The sequence below is a fragment of the Nerophis ophidion genome, linkage group LG13 (genome assembly GCF_033978795.1).
Source record: "Nerophis ophidion isolate RoL-2023_Sa linkage group LG13, RoL_Noph_v1.0, whole genome shotgun sequence".
Lineage (NCBI taxonomy): Eukaryota > Metazoa > Chordata > Actinopteri > Syngnathiformes > Syngnathidae > Nerophis > Nerophis ophidion.
The window spans coordinates 9,201,511-9,228,398 of NC_084623.1; the positions used below are offsets into that span (position 1 = coordinate 9,201,511).

At 38.2% G+C, this 26,888-nt stretch overlaps 2 protein-coding genes across 8 annotated transcripts in view; both read right to left on the bottom strand.

Annotated features, from left to right (window-relative positions):
- The window catches only part of LOC133564201 (1-acyl-sn-glycerol-3-phosphate acyltransferase gamma-like), a 41,196-nt gene extending 21,237 nt beyond the window's left edge, over positions 1-19,959 (bottom strand). Inside the window, exons 1-2 of one of the 5 annotated variants that reach the window (XM_061918352.1) lie at positions 19,748-19,959; positions 19,486-19,551 (exon numbers count right to left, since the gene is read on the bottom strand). The gene's annotated coding sequence lies outside the window, so the exon portion shown is untranslated. Of the gene's footprint in view, positions 1-5,323; positions 5,729-19,485; positions 19,587-19,747 lie in introns of those variants that run through there. The other 4 variants (XM_061918353.1, XM_061918354.1, XM_061918351.1 and 1 more) reach the window with 4 other exon arrangements.
- The window catches only part of LOC133564198 (neuropilin-2-like), a 461,460-nt gene that overhangs the window by 211,643 nt on the left and 222,929 nt on the right, over positions 1-26,888 (bottom strand). The gene's annotated exons all lie outside the window — the stretch shown is intronic.

The window sequence follows — 26,888 nt, forward strand, 5'->3', positions numbered from 1 at the left end:
GCCAACCGCATAATGACCTTTGCCCAAAATAAGAACAGTTAAGTCTCCCTGTCATATCACTATGTCATTCATGGCCCCTATTAAATTATTTGCAGTTTGAGAACGTAACACAGAAATAATTTAGTCGTAAAAGTACAACTGTGTCAGAGCTTTATGAAAATGTACACGTCACAATACATTCTTATCAATGAACACAAAGACAAACTAATAATAATCATGTAATCCAGTTTCAAAGAGCAAACGTCGATAGTGTGCGCCATGCATTATTCACGAGGTGCACCAGATTTAAGTATCAGCTTATTTCCATCTGTAGTTATTAAAACACACTTATTTGACACCAACTGACATTCAACACTGTATAAACATGGTACAAAACATTACTGATTCTACGACTTATAGCAAAACAATAAAATGACAGCTTATACAACATATACTCACATAAGACAGTACAGCACTTTACAAAAACAATTAAATACATCTGTAAGCCCATACACCAGGGGTCGGGAACCTTTTTGGCTGAGAGAGCCAAAAAGCCAAATATTTTAAAATGTATTTCCCTAAGAGCCATATAATATTTTTTTTTAACACTGAACACCACTAAACACGTGCATTTTTAAGTAAGACCAACATTTTCAGAGTATAATAGGTCTCTTATTCTTTATAATAACATTGTTATTCTGAAGCTAACTGTGGAGGGGGCTTGGCCCGCGGGCCTGCAGCAAAGCAGGATGTTGCCAGGACCGGCCTCGAAATCAGCGACAGGTGCGTAGAAGGCCCACCTGGGCCTTTTTATCTAATCACCTGTCGCTCTGTTATAAGCAGCACCCAGGAGAGACAGGGTTGGGGCTAGAGCCAGAGCGCGAGTGAGGACGAAAGAGAAAAAGACAATTGCTCGAAAGGAACTGAGAGAAAAATAAAATAAAACAATATTGTAACCCTTGATTGATTGATACTTTTATTAGTAGTTTGCACAGTACAGTACATATTCCGTACAATTGACCACTAAATGGTAAAACCCGAATAAGTTTTTCAACTTGTTTAAGTCGGGGTCCACGTTAATCAATTCATGGTAAAACAGGATCCTAAAACAGAATCTTGGTGGTCTGAATAACCCCCAGGAGGGCAAGCCCCACACTAACCAATAATAAATAAATTACTTCTTACCATTAATGCAACTTCTTGAACATAAAAAAGCATGAGAATGTTTTATATTTTGAACGTAATTTTTAACACTGATTACAAGCGGAATTATTCATTACTTATCGTGTTAAGCAATGTTAGCTCAGATTTATCCGAGAGCCAGATGCAGTCATCAAAAGAGCCACATCTGGCTCTAGAGCCATAGGTTCCCTACCCCTGCCATACACCGTTATAACGTATATCTTATCTCACAACTACTTGTTTAAAAAGAGACAACGTAACAGCCAGCATAATACAATGTACAATTCTCAAAGTTCTTGTGCAAAAAGTCTTATAATTATAAAGTCTGAGATACAATACGTGAATTACAAACAGTACTAAAAGTAGTTTACAAAGTGCCTATGCAAAACTTACCATTCATGAAGTGACAAAATGAGTGCATACGTTTTTAACAGCAATACAAAAAGCGATGTCAGGTGAAATGTCCATACTAAAACATACTGGTGAAATACTAAACTGTTATTGTTAATGTAATACTGCCTATGTTATGTACTGCATATAATATCAATGGTAAGAATTAGCATAATTGACCAAACGTCATACTTTCTGTCATCATTTTTATGAGCTCGCCCATTGAACATAAAAAAATTATTTATTTGACACAATGGGGCTCGAAAGGGCACCTGATTTCGCAATTCATTCCGGGGCCAAGGTGACCATTTTTGCTGGCCAAGACTTTTGTTTACATGGCTGTACTGTACCTGATAAAAACGGATCGTACAGAATAAAAGAAAATCAAGGGACCGTACTGAGAAGAACTGTACACTATTCCAAAGGCCCGCTACCTCGAAAAAAATAATTACAATTGGTGGAATCGATCCATAAGCACGTCCAATGGACAAGAGATTTAAGTAAGTTGCCGTCATTGTCGAAGCTTAACTTGTCTATACCTAGTCAACGAAGTCCATTTTTATACCGGTAGAGAATTTCAGAATGCAGGGTATCTTAAGACTGAGTCCTTCATTCATCTTGGCTAACGCTAATAAACCTACTGAATGGTATGTGTGAAACAGAGTAAAACATGCTTTGAGTCAAACGTACCAGTCTGAAAACGCCATGAACGCAACATGTACCGGGCGATTGCGTTTGATCGTCCCTTGGCTGCTATCCAACCATCCATCCGTCCATTTCCTACCGCATATATCCCTTCCAGGGTCGAGGGGAGTACTGGAGCCTATCTCACCAGGGTGTACCCAGCTTTCCGCCCGATTGCAGCTATCCAATCAATTCATCTCTTTCTTAGCACACTAACCCGAGTTCCTTGGTTTTGCTTTCATGCTGGAAATGAGAAAATATTTTGTTACCCCCTGAAGCGATCATGACAACGATTGTGGCAATTGATAATGCTACACGTTTGCCCCATGAACTTGTTAAAGGAAATAAAAAATCTTTATCACAAAGTCCTGTATTAAGCTGTGTAGAAAATCTATTCAGAGGTCCGCAAGACCTACAATTCATTGCGTTTACTATGTCAGAGTTTCAAGCCCAGTACTGAAGTTTCAGGGTTGTGATGGCAACACAGTATTTCACAGCTTAGAAAGATTGCCACACTAGCAATGAACTAGACCTTTGTACTCATTTCACTCTTGACACCCTTTCCTCCTGACTTCATCTTTACACTTTGTACACACAGCACAAACTGAGCCTTAAGACACAAGCTCGGCAGGAATTCACAAAATTACTGAAAAGAGGGCTATTTACCACAGATTTAGTAGACCTCAAACTTAAACATTTTATTAAACCAGCTCATTTCTTTTGGGAAACAATGTTTCATTAGACAGTGTTTTGCTTTTTCTTTGGCTTTATTGCAGCACTTATTTTAGAACATGGCCCTCCGTCACAAACAATGTTACCTGCGATGTCAGTGTGCCTCAGTTCAGCAACATTAAAATTTATATGATGATGTCAGTTTAACCCTGGAATATACACCGATGTAGTCATCATTTCATTGGCAATTTAGGAAATGTACGCGTGCGGTTTCAGAGAATATAACCAACTCCATACGTACCAAAATACAAGCAATATATAATGAGTGAAGTGAAGTGAATTATATTTATATAGCGCTTTTCTCTAGTGACTCAAAGCGCTTTACATAGTGAAACCCAATATCTAAATTACATTTAAACTAGTGTGGGTGGCACTGGGAGCAGGTGGGTAAAGTGTCTTGCCCAAGGACACAACGGCAGTGACTAGGATGGCAGAAGTGGGAATCGAACCTGCAACCCTCAAGTTGCTGGCACGGCCACTCTACCAACCGAGCTATACCGCCCCACAATGAGAAATGCAAGGTTGAACATAGATAACAAATGTCCATGACATTTGGTCCAACTCGTGTCAGTTTTGCCCTACCTTCCTTTATCTAGAATTTTTTACATGTCAGCATTCTTCCATTTTAGTTTACTAAACAGACCTTCCTAATGCTGGCATCTAAAGTGCAATTTTAGCTAAGATGAGCCACTAGTTTAATTGCTACACCATAGCTGCCATCTTTCTTACACAAACATTGATCTGACAATGTATATTGTACAGGGAGTGGGATTTGCAAAAAATAAATTTCAATATGTAAATAAAATAAATATTTTGCTTGATCTCGGCCAAGACTCTCTTTAAAATCTACTATTTTAACATGGTTGAATCCAGTTTTAATGTTCAATATTTACATATGGTCAGGTAATAACATGATAAGAGGACCTCCTTTAATGAATACAGACCCGACTTGTGACCCAACTAAACTCGGAAAGAAAGATTAGCGTTAGTGACCGGGTTAAGGCGGCTTAGGGCAGACAGCTGTTTGTCACTATTCATGTAAAGTAGGGCTGGACAATTAATGCGAAAATAATTATTACAATTATTTTTGTTAGATATTTAAATCACAATTAATAACACAATAATACGTTAATTTGAAAGCATGTTTATTGTACCACTAAAACGCAACTTTTAAATTATTTTTTAAAAAACAACGGTTGATAATTAGGAATGTATAAAGAAGTAAAATAATAATGATAGTAACAACAATAAATTAAAATAATAGTAATATAATAAAACAATAAAATTCACTTTTTCCGTGGAATTTTTTTAATTATGTTTGTCACCTTTATTAACCAATATAAAGTATGTGCTTTTTGTGTCATAAATTAAATTCAATAAAATGAAAATATCCTCACATTTATTGGCGCAATACATCTTTGGTTAATTTCGACCGATATTAAAGCATAACATATCACTAAGTGCTTTAAGTTCAATATGCTCGTTTAAAGTACTTTTTTTGAAACCTTTATGTTGCGCAGTCAGACCGGATGCTTTTAATGTGAAGGTGGGGAAGTGAGCAGTTGTTCTGAACTTGACGAGTAAAGGGATGACTTGAGGCTTTTGGGGAAAAAAAGAGAGGCTCTCAAGTTGCAACTGCTGTCCTGTTTGTACATTTATTTTATATCGTTGATGTCGTTCACAACAACACAAGCAGATGAGATGTGTTGTGGGTGTATGGCTTGTTCTTGCTAGCTTTAGCAAGAACTGTTTCAATTGGTCGTATCGACATTGTTTAGTTTAGGACTGGGCGGTTGAGTGTTTAGGGAATGAGCGGATACAATATTGTCCCAAACAAATGTTTTTTTTCCTTACAATGACAGCATTCACTGACGTATATGTCAATTTCCATGATATTCTGAGTTTAACAGTGGCTTTTGTTTTATTGGCCAAGTCTGTGACTGCGTCCACGGATATCATATGGCTTCACTTTTAATGTTGAGTTTAGTGATTATTGATTAGGCATACTAGCGCTGTGTTAAATAAAAAGTAGCAACCCTGTTGAGATCCCACACTTCTAGTAGACAAGGACTTTTTTCCCTCTCTTACGCTCACTCATCAGTGTTAAGGTTGTTACTGTTTTAAGATCAGGAATTTGAATGCATGTTGCACGGCCCATTAACCGTTTTTCCTCCATCATATATTTATTATCGTGAGAAGCCAAAATTGTAATCAAAATCTGATTAATTGTAAAGTGATCTAGACATTTTTTGTCCCTTTCTTCCAACCATGTAAACCTTATTATTGTGTCCACTTATTTCAAGATGCGTATTTAATGTAAGCTGATCTATTCTTTTTCTAAACAAATGGAACTTACCAGTAGACATAGTAGGCCATCGCCATGAGTACCAAAGCCCCACAGATCCCAGTGAAGATCATCACAGCACTTTGGTTCAGCATTTTGTTTGTGGCTGATCCACCAAACAAGTGCCAAAAAACCAATAAAATGCCAACTGTGAGCAGCAGGTAGTCAATCACAGGCTGCCCTGCTCCATAGCCATCCTAATCCCACAGAAGGAAAGCGATTATGATGATGACAGCAACAACACCTATTGGCGGAACGGACTTCTCAGAGAGTGTTTACTGGCAACTAAAGAAGCCCAAATTGAAAAAATGGTCTTAAGATAAAGCCAAAAAGATGTAATTCCAACGAGAGCGAGCAGAAAACCAAAATATCTGGTGGTCACTGCAGACTATCAGCAGATTCAACTAATGGATGTACGGAAGGAGGGCGGCACACATGTCCTGTAAGAGCTGTCTGACTGTATTCTCATTCTCTAATCCACTGGATTAGATTAGTGACGATTAGCAAGGTACAGCCATCCTGGATATGTCGCATCTCATTACCATTAAGAAAGAAGAAGGCAGGGCTCTCTTTAAACAGAGTGGAGAGGACCAATCCCATTGAGGACAATGCCATCCCACCCTTGCTATTGGCCGGTATCCTTTATTAAAGACAAGCACCATCCCCAATCAAAATCCAATCAATTTATCCAGATTTTCACCAAACTATGTTGGGTTCTTAACAAACGATGATGCCGTGTTCCACATTCAAGTTATTTACTGAGATTGAGTGAGCCTATGGCTTTGCACTTTGTATATTTAAAAAAAAAATGTTTGCATTCTATTTTAGTTACTTTAAATTTACAACCCCCTGGCGCTATTTTGTACGGTTTGTATACTGTTTTTTACTGTTTTTGTACTTACTTTATTATTTTCAACTGTTTGTAAATGTTGAAATTTATAAATAAAGGTTTTTAAAAAAGAAAAAAAAAAGTGTGCACTTAATCATGTGACCGCCAGGCTCGATTTGATTGGTGAAACGGAGTCAAACGTCACCAGTGACTGCATTTGATTGGTGAAACGCAGGCATGTGATGGATAGGGTTGGGTATCGAGTATCGATTGGAACCGGGACTAACTTTACGATTCTCCCGGAATCGTTCAAAAGTTTAAATTCCGTTTCCTAGTTTCGATACCCAGTCCGCCGACCGGAAAAAAAGAATAAGTCCGCCGACTGGAAGAAGAAGCCGCTGAACACCAACGAAGAAGCGCCCACCGCCGGAAGTGATAGCATAGCCGAGCGAGTCGGTCAAGCATGGATAGCGGGCGTCGGCGGTCGAAAGTGTGGCTTTATTTTACTAAAAAAAAATGAAATATCGGCGAAATGTAACACGTGCGACAGGACTGTTCCGTGCTTAGGAGGGTGCACGTCAAACATGATGAAGCACCTCCGAGTTCATGGAGTACAAATAAATGCATGTCCCGTCTTCGACGCGCTGCGCCGACCGTCCTTCTCTGCCTCTTCCTCTGGCTCCGACGCCCAGCCTGGCACCTCGGTGACTGTACTGCAGTCCGAATAAGTTAAGTAAAACAATATATATGCAATAAATAATGTTTTTTGAGCCAATGTTGAGGCAGCTAACAAATTAGCCCGCGTATTTTTCATAGACAATTTACAACCTGCTAGCCATGCTCCGCGATGTGCTCAGCGTATGCCGTTCACCGTAGCGGCAATGGGGTAGATGTCGGTGCCACAGACGGAAGAGTGCCACAGAAGGGTCATTGCATCCCTTTTCAGAGGTGGAATCTCCAACATTTAGGTTAGTTAAGCAATAACGTCAGAGCTAAGCTAATTGATACTGGGCTGAACAGTAACAGCAACATTACATGTTTGTTTATGTTTGCAGGGATATGGTGAAAACTCTCAACCCAAAATACATACCACCTTCCAGGGACTACCTGTCAAACACATTAATCCCGGCATGGTACAAGAAGAATCAGAATCGAGAATCGTCAGGAATCGGAATCAAAACAGAGAATCGGAATCGTTCGAATTCAAACGATACCCAACCGTAGTGATAGATCCTACTTTGAAGGTCTGTCTGACAAACCAAAACAAACAAAGCGTGCATTAACAGATCGATAAAAATCAGTAGAGAGTAGCGAGCTGAATGTAGATAAATGGAGCGGAGTAAAAGTAGCGTTTCTTCTCTATAAATATACTCAAGTAAAAGTATGTTGCATTAAAACTACTCTTAGAAGTACAACTTATCCCAAAAGTTACTCAAGTAGATGTAACGGAGTAAATGTAGCGCGTTACTACCCACCTCTGTGTTGTACTACCAGATATATCGTTATATCGCACAGCACGAGGTGTGACAACGAATCTTTATACCATAATATCCCAATGTTTAACTTTGCAATCTGGCCATGTACTGTTATTTTTCGCCGCTATAAATTTATTTCATCGGTCTTCCTTCACAAGTCCAGTCACTTCCATGTTTGTCTTACAAATTTGCTTAGAAGTTACAGTAGAAAATACACGGAAAAAGAAAAGGAATAAACAAAGGCGCCCTAATAGAAGACTCGTCTGATTGAGTTAAGTTTTATTGGTCCAACTCTGAATGAAGACTCTGCATTACGTAAAAGGTGTTTGAAGAAAATATGCAACAGAGACAGCACAACAAACAAGCACAGTGACTTTGATAACCGCCACCGTGAGCTCACACAGACCTTACTTGCTAACACATGCCTTCTGAAACCACAGAATGCATAGACACTTTGCCCCCGCTCGTTGTAAAGTTGCAACTCAAAGAGGTGTGTCGCATCGTATCTACTATCTGCCCATACGTATCTATGGCTGATAGCGCTGTAAATCTGTTTGGATATTACTGTTTCTACTGATTAATTTCCTTTTCTGGGCGGATTATACTGTTGTAACGCAGTTCCATTTGGATTTTTGGTCAAGTGTACAATAAATGTATTCTATTTTTGTTTCACTACTTTACATTTAAGATAGCTCCATGGCGAGTTTAGCTTGTCCTCTCCTCCTTCAGTAGACCTGCATTTCAAAACCGTCTGTATTACATTATTTAACATACATAATATTTTTACATTTGTCCATCTATTCAAAATCATCCACATTCCAGTCATGATGCATTAAACAAAGATTATTTTTCCCACCTTTAATCGCCATACATACATTGTTATTATAAGCCATATATCGAATATTGTATGGTGAGATACCAGAAGATTCCCAACCCTAATCCTTACTCAAGCATTCTTCTTTAAAGCAAGTTAGCAACACACTGTGTAGTTATCATGTATTTAGTCAAAGCTCCAGGGTATAAATGGATTGTATTCAGTATAGTGGTTGTGTTTTTAGATGTACATCTGCGATCGTAGTGAGGCAGTCTGGACCAAGGTTTTGTCCCACTCCATCCTGAGATACGGCAAACTAACTTGAAGTCTACTGAATGAAGACCATAGCGGAAAAATCAACTAACTAATTGCTACAAATGTGCCATGCATATTTCACATACAGTATATTAATCTACGTATTAGGATTTTCAATACAACCAAAGCAAGACGTGAACCAGTGATGACACGTGTGTATAAGATAAATGTTTACCAGCATACTACTGTGGATAGGGTATACCCTAAGCATGGTGTAAAGTCCTGCGGAAAATCTATGTATGTTGTAACGTACCATTTTAAGACCTTATCAGATCATCAAGATAGTCTATCATTCAGGACTTTGAGACCACAAAACACATACAATATTACAGTATTTGGCAGGAATGGAACAGTTTATGAAAAAAAGCAATCGATGACCTTACACGGTTCAGAGCGCATGTGTTGTAACGCATCGTTTTTCTTATCTATACCACCCAGTTTGGAATGCGCGTGTAGTTCCGATTATACACATGCTCACTGCGCAATGTGAGGCGAAGGAATCATGGTTGGTGGACTTTTTTAACAAACATAGTGGATGTGTCTAAAGCATAGTCATAGTGCCAGAGTGCTCCCATACATATTATTGGCCGAGTGTACCGACATCCCGACTGAAGTTACGAATCTCCCGGATTAAGATGTTTTTGTGTGTATATAAAAGTATGTCGAAAAGATGATGACGAGTTGGTCAATCGACAATCACTTGAATAAAACATACTAAACAACATTTAAAACTATCTCACCTAAATTGCATATTTTCCCTTCTGTCTTCTACGCACTCATTCAATGACTCTTGAACGGTCGTAAAATACAACTCTAAACCCGTAATGTCCAACAAAGGGGTTTTCCCCATAGGTACCCCGAAAGGGACAAGAGGTAGAAAATGGATGGATGGATGGTTTGTGCACATAAAAACAAATTCACCGGCTGTTACGCGCATATTATCCAGCCATTAAAACCCAAAGATGACTGGCACATAACACCTCTGCCTATCGATATAGTGATATTTTATATCGATATAGGGATACTTTACAAGTGCAATGACTTATATATTCAGGGTTTACCCCAGATTGCCAACATACCTGTGGCCATGGGAGCGTGGTCAGAATTACATCCTCATAAAATGTGCATAATCTGCAATGACGCATATATTTAATTTAAAAATGCTAAAAAAAAAGTTATGCATATATTTAAAAACATGTTAATAATCAATATTACCATAGTTTTTCTTATATTATTTCCTTTTTTACAATGTACTGTGTTGAAAATTGTTCAGGTTTTTAGAGATTACTACATTCTTCATTGACTTTTCCTTTATTTAAAACAACTTTTTCTGGTGTTATTGCAAAATGTACTTGTGTTAAGACTCTTTACTTCTGTTGCTCCGTGTCCGCTACGAACAGCGAGAGTTTCAGCGGGCCTGACTGACATCAAACCTGCAGCGCGCTGCTGCTGCAACTGCATTTTCTTTCCTTAAAAGCCGCCACTGTCCTCTAATATTTGCACATTATTTATTAAAAGTACATCCACATCGCAGACATGCTGCCTCCGCTCCTGACAATCCCGTGCGTACTGCCTACGTTTTTAGCATCCGGTTTACGAAGTGCTGTTTCGGTGATGAAAGTCATTTTTTCGGGGGCCAAATTTTCGGTGCATCGCTAGTGAATAGCGTGCAAATGATAGGCTAAAGGGTAATATATGACCAGTGTTCCCAATAATGCCATTATATAATAATAAATAACAGTCGAAGTAACGGTGTTCCTAATGCCGTGACTTTAATCTAATTAATCACTTTTATGTACATCACAACAGTTACCGATAAGTTTTATGTAACTTGCAATGCTACTTTAAGATGTGGTTTTATGTCAACATGACAGCGTTGAAAGCACAGCAAGTTCAGTGCAGGAAATAATTTATTAGTGCAAGTAACAACCAGCACCACACTAAAATGGACATATCAAATAGGGAGAGGCAACATCACACAGCAAACATAATACTACGACTCCATGGGAAATAACGAACAACAAATCAATGATTGAAGTAACAAGCCTGCAATCCAACAATACCCCGTTTGTGGACAAGAAGACAAGACAGCCATCTAAGCACATATTGTCCCTTTATTAAATATTGAGCTGGAACAAGTGCATAGTGGGAGATTTGCTGGATTGCAAACACCAAATGTTGACAAGTCTCTTATGAGACGTTACATAGTTGATGTCAAAAAACAGTAATGGTGGATTATTGGGATTTATTGTAATGTTATGTGTTAAAAAGTACAATTTTACAAAAAACTTTGACCACAGACAGTGATATGACCAGAGCCATGATTTTTGCGGACAGTTTCACATTTAGTATCTGGTGGTGAACTCGAAGGCCATGTCTACGCAATCATAAATACTTAAAACACATACAGTGATTCCTCAACGTTCAAAGTCAATTACTTCCATGCAACTCAAAACACTCATCTGCATTGCCTATTGAAATGATCAGTATCAATCTGTGCTTGCCCACCCAAAACAACCACCATTTTAATATGTAAAATGCCTTTTAAAATGAAAAACAAACTTTTAAAAGAAAAAATGTTGAAGCAAAACAATGCAACAGAATGTACTACACACATTTACAGTAGTTTTAACCTGGAGAACGACCGCAGTCCACCTTGAACTTGGTTTGACATTGCTCGTTTGATAGTCCCCTTTGCTTCTAGCTGAAGACCACTCTCACTAGTGGTGAGAAGGGTCCTAAATCAAATTAATGCTCAACACTTAAAGCATGACCAAAAGCCACGCGACAGCTCGTATCTCAAAATACTTGTAGGTTAAGGTACTACTGTATAAGGGTTGTACTGTAAACCGATACTAATAAAGCACGGCGGTACTAAAAAAAAGACTATTATTGCATTTGAAAATCTTTTTACGGACATGCTAGTACGCCGTACTGACATTGCTGATATGAGCCAAGGCGTATGTCAAGGTTCAACACACACACAAAGAGCACTTACAAATGGAAACAGCGTGAAAACAGAAGATGGAGAACTGACATATTTCAAAAACTAACGATAAAGGTGAAGCTATAAACAATGAAGCACTGCTCTGCAAATGGTGCTTTAAAACATAGCTAGCGGCTAATGTCTGTCCACAGTGTTTTAGCTACCGTATTTCCTTGAATTGCCGCCGGGGCGCTAATTAATTTAAAACTCCACACAGAAAGATCCCGAGCCCGGGATTGAACCCAGGACTACTCAGGACCTTCGTATTGTGAGGCAGATGCACTAACTCCTCAGACACTGTGCTGCCCTCACTTGTAGCCTTTAGGCTAAAATAACGTTACCTCTTATGTCAACCAGGACTGCAGTAATGTTAGCTAGACTAACGTTACCTCAGCATAGTTCAGTGGCTAACGGTAAAGTTAACGTTAGCCTTTTTTGTATGTGTCTGATAATGTAAACGTTGTCTTGTAGCCTACACCACAATAGAGTTTACTGGTCAGTCTAATAAATAATAGAAATAAAAGCAGGATTTTCCCTGTATGTATTTTTCTTAGGTGGCCCAATTAAAAGGTCTATATATATATATATTTTTTTTCTTTCTTAAAAGATATAAGTGAAGGCTGCCAAAAGTGAGTTTTTGTTAAACCAAGTATTGTGTTTTTTTTCCATATAGAACAACCTAGGGCTGGGCAATATGGCCTTTTATTAATATGTCGATATTTATAGGCCATGTCACGATAACACGATATATATCTCCATATTTTGCCTTAGCCTTGAATGAACACTTGATGCATATAATCACAGCAGTATGATGATTATATGTGTCTACATTAAGACATTCTTCTTCATACTGCATTAATATATGCTACTTTTTAACTTTCCTGCAGAGAGGGAAATCACAATTAAGTCAATTGACCAAAAGTGTATTTATTAAACAGTTATTAAGCAGTGGCACAAACATTCATGTCATTTCAAAACAAAGTGCAAGCTTGTCAGAGACATTTTGAAACAAGATATTAGTGCACTTTTGTGCATGATGTCACTAAGAGGACATCAAAACACCTAAATTAAAGTGCACTTTTTGTACAGAACGCCACTACAATAGTTTAAAACAAATAAAGTGCCCTTTTGTGCATGATGTCACACAAGACATTTCAATAACTGTCAAATAAAAATGAGCTGCATAGCAGGAAATCAAAGTGTAATATACAACCGTAATTTGTCAAGTGTGGGGCAAAAGTGTTGCTAAAAAAGTAGCCTTACTGCTAATATGTAGCATCATTTGAAAAGTCACCTGCTAGAGATAGAAGAGTGTTTACTCCGCATGTCAACATCTCCATCCGGTTTCTACACGCCCACACCATCAAAATGCCAAGGCAAACATTTCCACATCAACACCGTAGGAAAAAACTACTGGTAGTCAACAAAAGGAGATAATGTTCGCAGTAACCTACCACATAGCGAAGGACAAACACTATTTGATTTCTTATTATGCAGCTCATTTTTATTTGAGTTATTGAAATATCTTGTGTGACATCATGCACAAAAGTGTACTTTGTTTTTAACTATTGTATTGACGTTCTGTACAAAAAGTGCACTTTAATTTAGTGTTGTTTTGATATGTCATCTTAGTGACATCATGCACAAAATAGCACTCATAGCTTGTTTTAAAATGTCTGACAATCTTGCACTTTGTTTTGAAATGACATGAATGTTTCTGCCACTGCTTAATAACTGTTTAATAAATACACTTTTGGTCAATTGACTTAGTTGTGATTTCCTTCTGTGCATGAAATTTTAAAATGAGCATATATTAATGCAGTATGAAGAAGAATATTTTATTGTAGACACATAGAATCATCATACTGCTGTGATTATATGCATCAAGTGTTCATTCAAGGCTAAGGCATAATATGGAGATATATATCGTGTATCGCGACATGGCCTAAAAATATCGAGACATTAAAATACCCCAGCCCTACCTGCAGGCAACTTCAACCCTAGACTAACACCCTCCCCCCACCACATCTCACCTCCCCGGATTGTAAATAATCAAATGTATATACTTGCACTTATGCTTTCTGATCTCACTATGTCCAGTACTTGCTGAACATATCCTACCAAGTCAGACCTACACTGTTTCAATGTCAGTTTCTCAAATGATGCAATTGTTGATGACTGAAGTGCTGATATCAACCAAACCTAACTCCTGCCCCGGATTAGATAGTACTTTATTTATTCCTTCAGGAAAATTTAAATTTTCAACACAATCCCATTCAAGATCAGACAAACATGATCTTTGACGGGTCTGCCGGCTTCCAGCGCCCCTTACAAAAAAGATGAGATTCAGGTAAACAAGTGAAGGGGAATGGGAGAAAAATATAGAATATTAAAATAAAATACAATAAATCTGTTTAAGCCTGGGCCCCTGGAGAGGGGGTCCAGACTGGAGGCCAAGGGGACAAAACAACCACAACTCATGACCATAGTACACATCCCTCTCACATGTAAGAGGGAAACATCAAACTTCAAAGACCACAAAGGACATGAAAGACATTAAAGCAGCAGATACAACTGGCCACTTCTTCATACAGCTATGAATAAAAAACTAAAAGAAACATTTACACTATGGATTGTAAATAATTCAATACATAACTTGTGTGATGACTGTATTATGCTATAGTACATATTTGTATGATTTACGTGGACCCTGACTTAAAGGCCTACAGAAATGAGATTTTCTTATTTAAACGGGAATAGCAGGTCCAGTCTTCGCGATATTGCCATATTTTTGCTGAAAGGATTTAGTAGAGAACATCGTCGATAAAGTTCGCAACTTTTGGTCGCTAATAGAAAAGCCCTGCCTTTACCGGAAGTATGTGCGCGTAACGTCACGAATTGCAGGGATCCACACATATTCACATTGTTTATAACGGGAGCCACCAGCAGTAAGAGCAATTCAGACCTAGAAAGCGACAATTTCCCCACTAACTTGAGCGAGGATGAAAGATTTGTGAATTAGGATATTGATAGTGAAAGACTAGAAAAAAGAAAAAAAAAGTGACGGCTCCGGGCGGCGGCAGTGTGAGTGTTTCATACGTAATTAGACACATTTACTAGGATAACTCTGGAAGATAACTTATCTGCTTGTTTTAATAGTGTTTTAGTGAGATTTTAAAGATTGTAAAGACATACCTCGAGGTCAGATGGCTGCGGTGAACACGCAGTGTCTCAGAGAGAAGCCAAGCTCACAGCTGCCTTTTTTGACAGCTGCTGCAGGACGACGAATAATCCACTGATGTCTCCGGTAAGATATATATCACAATTTCCCCATCCAAAAACATGCTGGTTGACGTAGAGAAAACATGTTTGCTTGACCGCTCTGCTTCACAATTAACAAAGAAACACCGGCTGTGTCTCGGTGCTAAAGACAGCTGCAATCCACCGCTTTACACCAACAGCTTTGTTCTTTATAGTCTCCATTACAAAATGAACAAATTGCAAAAGATTCAGCAACACAGATGTCCAAAATACTGTGTAATTACGCGGTTAAAGCAGACGACTTTTAGCCGCGAGTGGTGCAGCGCTAATATTTCCTGACAGTCCGAGACGTCACGTGTACGCGTCATCATTCCGCGACGTTTTCAACAAGTAACTCGCGGGAAATTTAAAATTGCAATGGCATTTGTTGCAATGTAAAGATTTCATCATTGATATATAAACTATCAGACTGTGTGGTCGGTAGTAGTGGGTTTCAGTATGCCTTTAAACACGTTGAAACATTTATTGGGGTGTTACCATTTAGTGGTCAATTGTAGGGAATATGTACTGTACTGTGCAATCTACTAATACAAGTTTTCAATGAAATGGTCGAGTTCTGAACAAGAGCCAGTGATGTGTTAGTAAATGCCCCATAATGACACACCAGCTGACATATGGTGACAAGTTATCTGCGGCAAATGTGCCTATAAAGACGTCTCTTTTCACCACAGTCCTGCCGAGTCACAGTAGCAAGAGTACAATAACATTATTAAGACAGAAATGAAGAAGATTACACATTACCTTTTGATTTGAGACTAGGATATTAAAGGCCTACTGAAACCTGCTACTACCGACCACGCAGTCTGATAGTTCATACATCAATGATGAAATATTAACATTACAACACATGCCAATATGGCCTTTTTAGTTTACTAAATTGCAATTTTAAATTACCAGCGAAGTGTCGTGTTGAAAACGTTGCGGTATTTTAACGCGTATGAAGACGCTTTCATTTGACGTTTCGGGTTGTAGTGGACATTGTTTTCCAGCCTGATCCAAGCTATAAGTATTTTGCTTTAATCGCATAATTACACAGTATTATGGACATCTGTGTTGCTGAATCTTTTGCAATTTGTTCAATTAATAATGGAGAAGTCAAAGTAGAAAGATGGAGGTGGGAAGTGGTGTATTGCGGCTGCCTTTAGCAACACAAACACAGCCGGTGTTTCCTTGTTTAAAATTCCCGAAGGTGAAGCTTACTATGGAACAGAGCGGTCAAGCGAACATGGTTCCCGACCACATGTCAACCGGCAGGTTTCGGTGAGAACATTGTGGTAATAAGTCGGCTCTTACCGTAGACATGAGCGGAGCGTGCGTCCTCCTGCAGCTGCGTGGCTTCCCTCAGAGACACTGGCGGTCACCACACCCGTGGCCACACCCATCCGACTTTCAGGTACCATATAATCTCATTAAAACACTAGTAACACAATAGGCATATAAGGGATTTTCCAGAATTCCATCCATTTTCTACCGCTTATTCCCTTTTGGAGTTGCGGGGGGCGCTGGCGCCTATCTCAGCTACAATCGGGCAGAAGGCGGGGTACACCCTGGACAAGTCGCCACCTCATCGCAGGGCCAACACAGATAGACAACATTCACACTCACATTCACACACTAGGGCCAATTTAGTGTTGCCAATCAACCAATCCCCAGGTGCATGTCTTTGGAAGTGGGAGGAAGCCGGAGTACCCGGAGGGAACCCACGCATTCACGGGGAGAACATGCAAACTCCACACAGAAAGATCCCGAGCCTGGGATTGAACCCAAGACTACAGGACCTTCGTATTGTGAGGCAGATGCACTAACCCCTCTGCCACCATGAAGCCCAGAATTATCCTAGTAAATGTGTCTAATAACATCTGAATCGCTCCCACTGCCGTCGTCTTAGTAAATGTGTCTAATAACATCTGAATCGCTCCCACTGCCGTCGTCTTTTTTTTCTTTCTTCTAGTCCTTCACTCTCACTATCCTCATCCACGAATCCTTCATTCTCGCTCAAATTAATGGGGAAATAGTCGCTTTCTCGGCCCGAATCGCTCTTGCTGCTGGTGGCTATGATTACAAACAATGTGAGGAGCTCTACAACCAGTGACATCATGCGCACATCGTCTGCTACTTCCGGTACAGGCAAGGCTTTTTTTATTAGCGAACAAAAGTTGCAAACTTTATCGTCGATGTTCTCTACTAAATCCTTTCAGCAAAAATATGGCAATATCGCGAAATGATCAAGTATGACACATAGAATGGACCTGCTATCCCTTTTTAAATAAGAAAATCTCATTTCAGTAGGCCTTTAAATAAGTTGAAAAACGTATTCGGGTGTAACCACTTAGTGGTCAATTGTAGGGAATATGTACTGTACTGTGCAATCTACTAATCCCGGGGTCGGGAACCTTTTTGGCTGAAAGAGCCATGAAAGCCAAATATTTCAAAATGTATTTCCGTGAGAGCCATATAATATTTTTTAACACTGAATACAACTAAATGCGTGCATTTTTAAGTAAAACCAACATTTTTAGAGTATAATAAGTCTCTTATTCTTTGTAATAACAATGTTATTCTGAAGCTAACCAATAATAAATAAAATGTCATGTCTGTTGATCATGTTTTTGTTTGGCCATGTGCTGTTTGTCCTTTGGACTCTTTAAGTTCCTGTTTTTTTCCACTCCCTTGTCTGGTTTCCTTGGTTACTCATTTTGTCCACCTGTCTCTGGTGGACAAAATGCTCGCTCACCTGTTTCACGAGCACTAATCAGAGGCAGTATTTAAGCTCGTCTTTGCCAGTCAGTCGCCCTGTGCTGACTTGTTTCATGCCTTGCCATAGTTTCGTGCTTCATGCCATGCCAAGTAAGTTTTGTTTGATTTATGTTCTTAGTCCGTTTATGCGTTGGCTTTGTTCTTTAGCCCAAGTTGTGCCTCCGCTGTGAGCGATTTTCTGTTTGTATATTTTTTTAGTTAAAATTAAATCATGTTTTTACCTTCCTGGGAGAACGACCCCCGCAGCAAGCTGCAACCCCCCCCCCATCGTGACATAAAACACTTCTTACCATTAATGCGACTTCTTGAACAGGTGCGGTAGAAAACGGATGGATGGATATAAATGCATGAGAATGTTTTATATTTTGCACATTATTTTTAGCACTGTGATTACCAGCGAAATTATTCATAATTATCGCGTTAAGCAATGTCAGCTAAGATTTGCCTGAGGCAGATGCAGTCATCAAAAGAGCCACATCTGGCTCTAGAGCCATAGGTTCCCTACCCCTGCAGTAAGCCTTTAAATAAGTTGAAAAACGTATTCGGGTGTAACCACTTAGTGGTCAATTGTAGGGAATATGTACTGTACTGTGCAATCTACTAATACAGGGGTTGGGAACCTTTTTGGCTGAAAGAGCCATGAAAGCCAAATATTTCAAAATGTATTTCCGTGAGAGCCATATAATATTTTTTAACACTGAATACAACTAAATGTGTGCATTTTTAAGTAAGACCAACATTTTTAGAGCATAATAAGTCTCTTATTCTTTTTAATAACATTGTTATTCTGACGCTAACCAATAGTAAATAAAATGTCATGTCAGTTGATCATGTTTTTGTTTGGCCATGTGCTGTTTGTCCTTTGGACTCTTTAAGTTCCTGTTTTTTTCCACTCCCTTGGTTACTCATTTTGTCCACCTGTCTCTGGTGGAAAAAATGCTCGCTCACCTGCTTCACGAGCACTAATCAGAGGCAGTATTTAAGCTCGTCTTTGCCAGTCAGTCGCCCTGTGCTGACTTGTTTCATGCCTTGCCATAGTTTTGTGCTTCATGCCATGCCAAGTAAGTTTTGTTTGATTTATGTTCTTAGTCCGTTTATGCGTTGGCTTTGTTCTTTAGCCCAAGTTGTGCCTCCACTGTGAGCGATTTTTGTTTGTATGCTTTTACCTTCCTGGGAGAACGACCCTGCAACAAGCTGCAACCCCCCCCCCCCCCACCGTGACATAAAATACTTCTTACCATTAATGCGACTTCTTGAACAGGTGCGGTAGAAAACGGATGGATGGATATAAATGCATGAGAATGTTTTATATTTTGCACATTATTTTTAGCACTGTGATTACCAGCGAAATTATTCATAATTGTCGGGTTAAGCAATGTCAGCTAAGATTTGTCAGAGCCAGATGCAGTCATCAAAAGAGCCACATCTGGCTCTAGAGCCATAGGTTCCCTACCCCTGTACTAATACAAGTTTTCAATGAAATGGTCGAGTTCTGAATAAGAGCCAGTGATGTGTTAGTAAATGCCCCATAATGACGCACCAGCTGACATATGGTGACAAGTTATCTGCGACAAATGTGCCTATAAAGACGTCTCTTTTCACCACAGTCCTGCCGAGTCACAGTAGCAAGTGTACAATAACATTATTAAGACAGAAATGAAGAATATTACACATTACCTTTTGACTTGAGACGAGGATATTAAATGTTGGGTCAGTGGCGGACTCCAGCCTGCACCTGGCGACCTGTAATATTCCACCAGCAGACTGCGAGTATCCTACTTTGTTAGCGTAGTCAAATTTCAATGTTTATTATCATATTGTTTGAAGAAAGGGGAAGGTCGAGTCGTGTCGTTACAAGCACGACGGCTTTGTGGCTACTGATGCTAAGCTAACTAGCTGGTGGCTAGTAATGCTAAGCTAACTAGCTTCAGTTGCTTACCTGCACGATGTTTACACTTGGGGGCTGCGAGCCGGTCTGTGGGTGCTTTTGTCGCCGCTTTCAGGCCTGGCGAGGGGGTTAACAAAAATCAAAAAATAAAAAAACAACAACACGGAGCCCCGTTTTCTTCCCCCCCTCTACGTCCCCTTGTAGAGACGCTCCGAAGATGACTTGAGGTCATGCGAGCTTCGACAGCACTTTGGTGAGAGCGCCACATTTACATGACTTCCGGTCTATGTCCCGCCTCCTGACAACATATAAAAAAATAAAATAAAATATTTTATGAAATAGTATACAATGATGTTGTATAGTATAGTATAATATGGTATTATACAATATAATGAAACGTAATGCAATATAATATTTAAAAAAAATCAATATGTTATACTATAGCAGGGGTCGGGAACCTTTTTGGCTGAGAGAGCCAAGAATCCAAATATTTTAAAATGTATTTCCGTAACAGCCATATAATATTTTTTTTCAACACTGAACACATCTAAATGCGTGCATTTTAAGTAAGACCAACATTTCTAGAGTATAAAAGGTCTCTTATTCTTTGAAATAACACTGTTATTCTGAAGCTAACTGTGGAGGGGGCGTGGCCTGCGGGCCTGCAGCGAAGTGGGGTGTTGCCAGGAACGGCCTCGAAAGTGGGTCTTAAGACCCACTTTTATTCTTTGGCTTTTAACACTACGTGAGTTGTGTGGTCCTCTGTTCTCTGTTGTCCTCTGTGTTTTTTATACAATTTGATTTATATTTTACTGTTTTAATTGATTTTACCCTTTAAAATAGTTTTTAATCATATTTGTTTTTATTGGTTTTATATTTATTTATTTTTTGTTTTCATTCAGTCACTGGTGGAGCATAATATATATATATATATACTTTTTTTAATTTTATTTTATTTATTTATTTATTCATTTATTATTATTACTTTTTTTTTTACAATTGTTTTTAACATGGCTGTGCAGCACTTTGGAAACGTTATTTTTGTTTAAATGTGCTATATAAATAAAGTGGATTGGATTGGATTGGATTGAAATCAGTGACAGGTGCGTAGATGGCCCACCTGGGCCTTGTCATCTAATCACCTGTCGCTCTGTTATAAGCAGCAGCCAGGAGGAGGGACAGGGTTGGAGCTGGAGCCTGAGCGCGAGCGAGAACGAAAGAGGAAAATACAATTGCTGGAAAGAAACTGAGAGACTTGTTGAAAAATAAAACAATATTATAACCCTGAAACAGGCTCTCATGTCGGTGCTTGGTGGTCTAAAAAAACCCAGGAGTGCAAGCCCTACACTAACCAATAATAAAGAAATAACTTCTTACCATTAACGCAACTTCTTGAACTGGTGCGGTAAAAATCGGATGGATGGATTAAAAATGCATGAGAATGTTTTATATTTTTAACTTTTTTTTTTAACACTGTGATTACATGTGGAATTATTCATTACTTATCGTGTTACGCAATGTCAGCTCAGATTTATCCAAGAGCCAGATCCAGTCATCAAAAGAGCCACATCTGGCTCTAGAGCCATAGGTTTCCTACCCCTGTACTATAGTATACAATAGTGGTTCTCAAATGGGGGTACGCGTACCCCTGGGGCAATTACGTGCGGTGAGGTTCATGGCTGGTGAGGCACTGACTTCATCACAGTCATTTATAAACATATGAACCCTATAGAGCAGTGGTTCTCAAATGGGGGTGCGCGTACCCCTGGGGGTACTTGAAGGTATGCCAAGGAATACGTGAGATTTTTTAAAAATATTCTAAAAATAGCAACAATTCAAACATCGTTTGTAAATATATTTATTGAATAATACCTCATCAAAATATGAATGTAAGTTCATAAACTGCGAAAAGAAATGCAACAATGCAATATTCAGTGTTGACAGCTAGATTTTTTGTGAACATGTTCCATAAATATTGATGTTAAGGATTTCTTTTTTTGGGAAAAATGTTTAGAACGAAGTTGATGAATCCAGATGGATCTCTATTACAATCCCCAAAGAGGGCACTTTAAGTTGATGATTACTTCTATGTGTAGAAATATTTATTTATAATTGAATCACTTGTTCATTTTCAACAAGTTTTAGTTATTTTTATATCTTTTTTTCCAAATAGTTCAAGAAAGACCACTACAAATGAGCAATATTTTGCACTGTTATACAATTTAATAAATCAGAAACTGATGACATTGTGCTGTATTTTCTTTATTTATCTCTTTTTTTCAACCAAAAATGCTTTTCTCTGATTAGGAGGGACTTGAATTTTAAAACAAAATTCACAGGGGGTACATCACTGAAAAAAGGTTGAGAACCACTGCTATAGAGCAGGGGTCACCAACACGGTGCCCGCGGGCACCAGGTCGCCCGTAAGGACCAGATGAGTCGCCCGCTGGCCTGTTCTAAAAATATCTCAAATAGCAGCACTTACCAGTGAGCTGCCTCTATTTTTTTAATTTTATTTATTTACTAGAAAGCTGGTCTCGCTTTGCTCGACATTTTAAATTCTAAGAGAGACAAAACTCAAATAGAATTTCAAAATCCAAGAAAATATTTTAAAGACTTGGTCTTCACTTGTTTAAATAAATTCATAATTTGTTTTTTAACTTTGCTTCTTATAACTTTCAGAAAGACAATTTTAGAGAAAAAATACAACCTAAGAAATGATTTTAGGATTTTTAAACACATATACCTTTTTACCTTTTAAATTCCTTACTCTTCTTTCCTGACAATTTAAATCAATGTTCAAGTAAATTTATTTTTTTATTGTAAAGAATAATAAATCAATTTTAATTGAATTCTTCATTTTAGCTTCTGTTTTTTCGACGAAGAATATTTGTGAAATATTTCTTCACACTTATTATGATTAAAATTCCAAAAATGTATTCTAGCAAATCTAGAAAATCTGTAGAATCAAATTTAAATCTTATTTCAAAGTCTTTTGTATTTCTTTAAAAATTTTTGTTCTGGAAAATCTAGAAAAAATTACGATTTGTCTTTGTTAGAAATATAGCTTGGTCCAATTTGTTAAAAATTCTAACAAAGTGCAGATTGGATTTTAACCTATTTAAAACATGCCATCAAAATTCTGAAATTAATCTTAATCAGGAAAAATTATTAATGATGTTCCATTAATAATTTTTTTAGTTTTTCCAAAAAGATTAAAATTAGCTAGTTTTTCTTTTCTTTTTTCGGTTGAATTTTAAAGAGTCGATATTCAAGATAAATTATGTTTCAAATTTTAATTTTAATTGTTTTTTTTAACTATTTATTCCCTTCAAACAACCTACCGTAAAAGGAAAAAAAAAATGTACAACGGAATGACAGACAAAAATACCCATTTTTATATATATATATAGATTTATTTATTAAAAGTAAATTGAGCAAATTGGCTATTTCTGGCAATTTATTTAAGTGTGTATCAAACTGGTAGCCCTTCGCATGAATCAGTACCCAAGAAGTAGCTCTTGGTTTCAAAAAGGTTGGTGACCACTGTTATATAGTATAATATGGTTTTATATAATATATCCATCTATCCATTTTCTACCGATTGTCCCTTTTGGGGTCGCGGGGTGTCGCTGGAGGCTATCAGCTGCATAAGAAAATTTAATAATATCGTATAATCTAATGAAATATAACATAATGCAATAAAATCAGACACCTACTACATTATTATCGTCACTCATGCACAAATAAAGTGAACGACGTCACACATTATTTCACTTGGTGGTTTTCTAAAGATATAATTAGCTAATTTGAAAGGTGTAATTATGACTCCATGCTGTTATTACACAAATTACATTGAACGCACAGTCATTAGTCTTGCTTTGATGCTTCGGTGCATTTTTTTAAAGGGGCTGCAAACGACATAACATTGTGGGAATCTTTGTATTGGAACATGTATCCAGACAAAAAAGTATTTTTCCGACTATAAGGCGCACTTAAAATCCTTTCATTTTCTCAAAACTCGACAGTGTACCTCATAACCCGGTTCATTTGGTACATGGTGTAATAATAAGTGTGACCAGTAGATGGCAGTCATACATAAGAGATACGTGTAGACTGCGATACGATGGCAGTCACACATACACTATATTGCCAAAAGTATTTGGCCACCTGCCTTGACTCGCATATGAGCTTGACGTGCCATCCCCTTCCTAACCCATAGTGAAGTGAATTATATTTATATAGCGCTTTTCTCTAGTGACTCAAAGTGCTTTACATAGTGAAACCCAATATCTAAGTTACATTTAAACCAGTGTGGGTGGCACTGGGAGCAGGTGGGTAAAGTGTCTTGCCCAAGGACACAACGGCAGTGACTAGGATGGCGGAAGCGGGAATCGAACCTGCAACCCTCAAGTTGCTGGCACGGCTGCTCTACCAACCGAGCAATACCGCCCCACATAGGGTTCAATATGATGTCGGTACACCTTTTACAGCTTCAACTCTTCTGGGAAGGCTGTCCACAAGGTTGTGGAGTGTGTTTATAGGATTTTTCGACCAATCTTCCAAAAGTGCATTGGTGAGGTCACATACTGATGTTGGTTGAAAAGGCCTGGCTCTCAGTCTCCCTTCTAATTCATCCCAAAGGTGTTCAATCGGGTTCAGGTCAGGACTCTGTGCAGGCCAGTCAAGTTCATCCACACCGGACTCTGTCATCCACGTCTTTATGGACCTTGCTTTGTGCACTGGTGCGATAGTCGTGTTGGAAGAGGAAGGGGGCCTGTTCCAAACTGTTCCCACAAGGTTGGGAGCATGGAATTGTCCAAAAATGTTTTGGTATCCTGGATTATTCAAAGTTCCTTTCACTGGAAGTAAGGGGCCCAGCCCAACTCCTGAAAAAAACCCCACACCATAATTACTCCTTCACCAAATTTCACACTCCGAAATGCACCGTTCTCCTGGCAACCTTCAAACCCAGACTGGTGCATCAGATTGCCGGATGGAAAAGCGTGATTCATCACTCCAGAGAATGCGTCTTAACTGCTCTAGAGTCCAGTGGTGATGTGCTTTACACCACTCCATCCCATGCTTTGCATTGGACTTGGTGATGTATGGCTTAGATGCAGCCGCCCAGCCATGGAAACCTATTCCATGAAACTCTCTGGGTACTTGATGTTATACACTTGTGGCTGGGCCAAGTGATTAGGACACCTGATTCTCATCATTTGGATGGGTGGCCAAATACTGTAGATACGTGTAGACTGCATATACATATATACACACATGTATATATATATATATATATATATATATTAGGGATGCACCGATTAATCGGTAACCGAATATATTCGGCCGAATATGGCAAAAAAAGCCACATTCGGCCTTCGGTGGAATGAGTTAAAAACAAGGCCGAATAGTGGCGTGTGATGCAAGTTTTTGACGCGGTGACGCAATCAACCAACGTGCAGTGACGCGGTGACTTTGGGATATGTTGTGTACCTGTATAAGTGTATGAGGTTACAAGCACACACTTAATTGAGATTTACTTGAGCCTTCTGTTTACATTATTAGCATATCTACTGTGGCCAAACAGACTTTTGGCAAAAGGATAATAATTCATTTGTTGTGGGTTTATCCACTTCATTTTTTTTTCGAATGCATGTTTTGTTTGAAGGCCTAATATAAATGAAAAACTGTGCTTTTTTTTTGAAAAGCAAAGACTACTGGATTATTAAAAAAAATTGAATATTCAATAAAAAATTACTTTATTTGAAAAACATGTCTAAATATTTATTCTAGGCTATTTATGCAATATTTAAAAAAATTGTGAAAAACTGCATTCATTATTCGGTATTCGGCCTTCAGACAAGCGTTTAAATTTTATTCGGCTTCGGCCACAAATTTTCCTTTCGGTGCATCCCTAATATATATATATATATATATGTATATATATATATATATATATATATATATATACATAAGTCTAAATATACCTAGATATTTATATACCCATACATACATACATATATATACACACACACATACATACATATATATATACGCACGCACGCACGCACGCACGCACGCACGCACGCACGCACACACGCACACACACACACACACACACAAACACACACACACACACACACACACACACACACACACACACCTGTTCCCAGGATTAGGTTTCTAATTCAAATAGCTTTTATTTGGAACTTTTCCGTACAGACAAACAAATCACAACATTTCTTTTTTGTTTTAGGCAGATTTAATAGACTTTGAATACGAGAAACACACATTCTTAGCAAGTTTATAGATTATTATTCCTTCTTATTTACTATTATTAATTTTACATTGAGAATCATCTCAGTCAGTAGTAGCTTGTAGACACATAAAAACCTTCACAACTTCCTAACTGATTTAAGGCTACTCACAAGTGTGGCGATATGGAAACGAAGACACGTAGTTATCATTCATACCGTACTAGATTATCTGTGCAAATATACCTCAATTTGAGATGTTTAGGACAAGGATCTAAAGCATTATCTTCATAACAATGTGAGAAACAGACTAAAAGTGGACTCCTTGACATCTTTTACAATCATGATTAAAGGCAACATTACAATTAAAAAAACATTTGAAAAATGTAAAGCAATTGACAATTATGAACTCCGAACACATTAAAAACTGAATACAGTGAAACCCCGATTTACGAACCCCTTCTATTTGGGAACTGTTTGATTTACAAACTTAAAATTGAGCCAAATGTGACTGAGTGAGTAAACAATTTCTGTGGGTATTAACTCATTTTGTGGTCACGCCTGCAGGCAAAAAGCAGGGCGTTTTTTTTTGCGTGACTTTGCTGTACGCTGCCGTACACTACAAGTCACTTCATAGCGCTTCAGCGTGTGTTTTGTTCTCTTTCTGACACGTTTTATCCATTTTTGCTAACTCAATAAGAGTCTTAAAAGCATGAATTGATTTACATGGTAAAGTTGAAAAACTTATTGGGGTGTTACCATTTAGTGGTCAATTGTACGAAATATGTACTGTACTGTGCAATCTACTAATATAAGTTTTAATCAATCAATCAATCAATCAATCAAGGAGCTAAAAAAATAAACTAAACAAAAGACTATTTGCAAGGAGTACAACAATCATGCTCACAGGTATGGAATAACCATGGATGCAAGCT